Genomic DNA, 2943 nt, shown 5'->3' with positions numbered 1-2943 from the left:
AAAAAAAAAAGAAGCATACCACTTGACATTGGCCATGTATATATATCCACTCTCCTGAATGACCCTGTGTCAGCAAGTCAGAAGTATCAAGTAACTCAAAGCAATTCAAAACCAACAAACCCAAAGTACCAAATTAGATTCAAAGAGCATTATTGGCACAGGGCCCAAGCCACAAATTTAGATCCAGTCCTGAATTTTCCCAAGGTTCACAGAAATGGGCAAAATGGCCATCTGAATTCACAGTCCAGACTAGATCCAGTTTTTATTAATACTACAGACAATGAGAAAGATAGACCAACAATATTCCAAACCAATGTGGTAAAAGCCAAATCTGAAATAACACCTTGAGCACTCAAACCAATATAAGCAACCCACAAAAACTCTGTAATATAATCTCAACAAGATTTTACAGACAAGACTAGAAATACTGTGATAGAATTTGTGGTACTTAATTGTATCTACACATGTCATCATCTCAGTCAAATCAGCATCAAGGCATCTTAAGCCACCATGCTTTCCTGGTGAGCAATCCTGACCACAGTGCCTCATGGAATTGGACTTGGCACATCTGCCCCAGGCACACTAGGCAGAACCAAATGCAATACAGTGCTTTGCTTCATCCAAAGGGATGGCTGTTGGGAAAATCATGCACAGAGAGAAGCAGGAAAAAGGGAGGAGGAGGAGGTTTCTTCCCCCTAGAGGGGAACAGGATTGCAGACCCTTCTCTTTTCAGACTTCCATATCAGCCAGTCGGGATTTTTCACCTCATCCAAATACTTAAAGCATTCAGAGTTGTAAATCCCATCCCAGCCAGCATTCATGAACCTGAGTAATCCAACTTCAGTGCACTCCTCCACAGAAATCTAAAGACACTGCCATTCGGAAGACACTTTACGGATTGGAACTTGCTTCCAAACCTAAGTGTAACCTTAAAAGGAAAATTCTTCTTGATTTCACTTGTTTTATTTCCAAGGAATTGAACTGCCACTTGGAGCCAAACTCTGACATTTGTTCATCACAAAAAGCTGATACTATAATTCTATGACAGCCTGACTGATTTTTCACTTAAATTTTAAGGGGGTGTATTGGTAATGTATCACAATATACAACTTACAGTGACTTGTAGTACACAAATTACTCTAGTATTAACTACAAAACTTCTACAGTAATCACAAGTTTTAACTCTTTATGTGCATACAACTCTGCAACGCTATACAAACCAGCTCATGGTCCGAAGGCATCAGGTAGCCCCGTGCTTCCAAGGAATATGTGAATATTCATCTAAGTCAAAAGCTGGTAACTTGAAGGCAGATTAAAGGAAAAAAGAACACAGGTCATTTTCCTGCAGAACTTAGTGGCAAACATATCATCCACTTAGAAGAGTTCAGTACTGATCTAGACATGGGCGTTACTACATATTTCAGCTACAAACTGCTTAGTTTTAAGATTTTTTGCACTAGTCGCCATCAAGATATTAAACGGGTCTGTTTAGCCATTAGCTCACTAATTTTCAAAGTAATTAATTAATCAGTCAAACCTCAAATATGTCAGATTGAGCTGACAACTGAATTTTAAGCTGCACTCTGCTTTGACAGATGCATTCCTCTGAGATCACATAGATCAGGACAAATTTGAGGACAAATGTGGAAGAGCCCTGCTCAGTCAACTCACGTGGTAACCTCCTAGAGACCCAGTGAATACAGCCTGGAGGAAAAGCCACAGAAAAAAAGAAAAAACGTCCCCACCACCATAAAAGAAAGTGGGAAGCCTGTCCTTAAAAAGTGACAGAAATCAGTTAGCTCACAAAACCACACCAACACACAAGATGATCTAATCACAAACACAGAAAGGCTGCGCTAACCAGCGAGTGCGCACAAAGAATTAAGCTTTATGTGCATTCAGTAAACGTAAACAAGCCTAACCAACTGCATTTTTTTCTCCTAGTAAAAGCTAAGGGAATGCCAAGAGACATAATAATTAAGGCACCCCAGAAATAAATAGGCCTTGATTTTGCAAACGCAAAGGTAACTTTAACCATGTAAGCAGATTCCCACGAGCCTACCCACACAATTAGAACAGCAGAAACAAATGTTTGCAATAGTCAGAGCCCCAGATTAACAAGTCACTGCCATTAGCTGAGCAGTTATCATTCAATAGCACCTCGAGAGACTTCTGCCATCTTTCATCCTAAGCCTGGAAATCCAGCTTTCAAACATCAAGTAAGCTTCAGAAACACATTTCAGTACACTGAAATGCAGGGCAGGAGTTAAGCACATAGAAGTGATGGTGGATTTGCGGTGGCCCCTCAGGCACAGAATCCCTTTAGATTCTTAGAAATTTTCTTTAGTTAGAAAAGGGTTATAAAAAATGCACAGACAGCATTGAAAGGGAAGTAATAGTAAAACACAACACAGTGGAATACTCTTGAAAATGAGGTTGGTTTAACTGTAAATCCAGATTTAAAATGATCTTTTTATTTACTTTACGAGGTGTCAGAATCTGCCGTCCTTTTAATTAGCTCTGACTCCCCAAAAAGCCTCCCTTGGAAACAATGGGACCAGTCTCTGAATGAGGGAGCACTGAGCACATGAAAACAGAATTGACCCAGTGCACCAAGAACTCCCAACGTTTTTGTGTGCAAGGCAGAGCTCTGCTCTCTGGATGCTGTATCCTTGGCAACTATTATGCAAGAAACTGTTCTACAAATGCAAAACTTCTGTCTGCTCCAAGAGCTTTTCTCTGAAATACTTTTATTGGGCTTTGGATATCCTTAAATCTGAGAGCACACACAGCCCTTTGTCATCTCCCTGCAAGCTCCCCAGAGCAAGATATAATGCAACAAGTGATGTTAAGAGAGTATTTTCCTCCCACTTCATCAGAGAGTGAATAAAAGTTTTACAACTTTTGCAGTGCTTTCTTCTGGGAAGAAAAAAAAAAATACAA

The 2943-nt window shown here is 40.0% G+C and overlaps 1 protein-coding gene across 12 annotated transcripts in view; it reads right to left on the bottom strand.

Annotated features, from left to right (window-relative positions):
* FHOD3 (formin homology 2 domain containing 3) overlaps positions 1 to 2943 on the bottom strand; it is a 370085-nt gene that overhangs the window by 366208 nt on the left and 934 nt on the right. The gene's annotated exons all lie outside the window — the stretch shown is intronic.

This window comes from Meleagris gallopavo, chromosome 3 (genome assembly GCF_000146605.3).
Source record: "Meleagris gallopavo isolate NT-WF06-2002-E0010 breed Aviagen turkey brand Nicholas breeding stock chromosome 3, Turkey_5.1, whole genome shotgun sequence".
Taxonomy (NCBI): Eukaryota; Metazoa; Chordata; class Aves; order Galliformes; family Phasianidae; genus Meleagris; species Meleagris gallopavo.
Note: the sequence above shows the minus strand (reverse complement) of the source record. Positions and strands in the feature narration are given on the sequence as shown.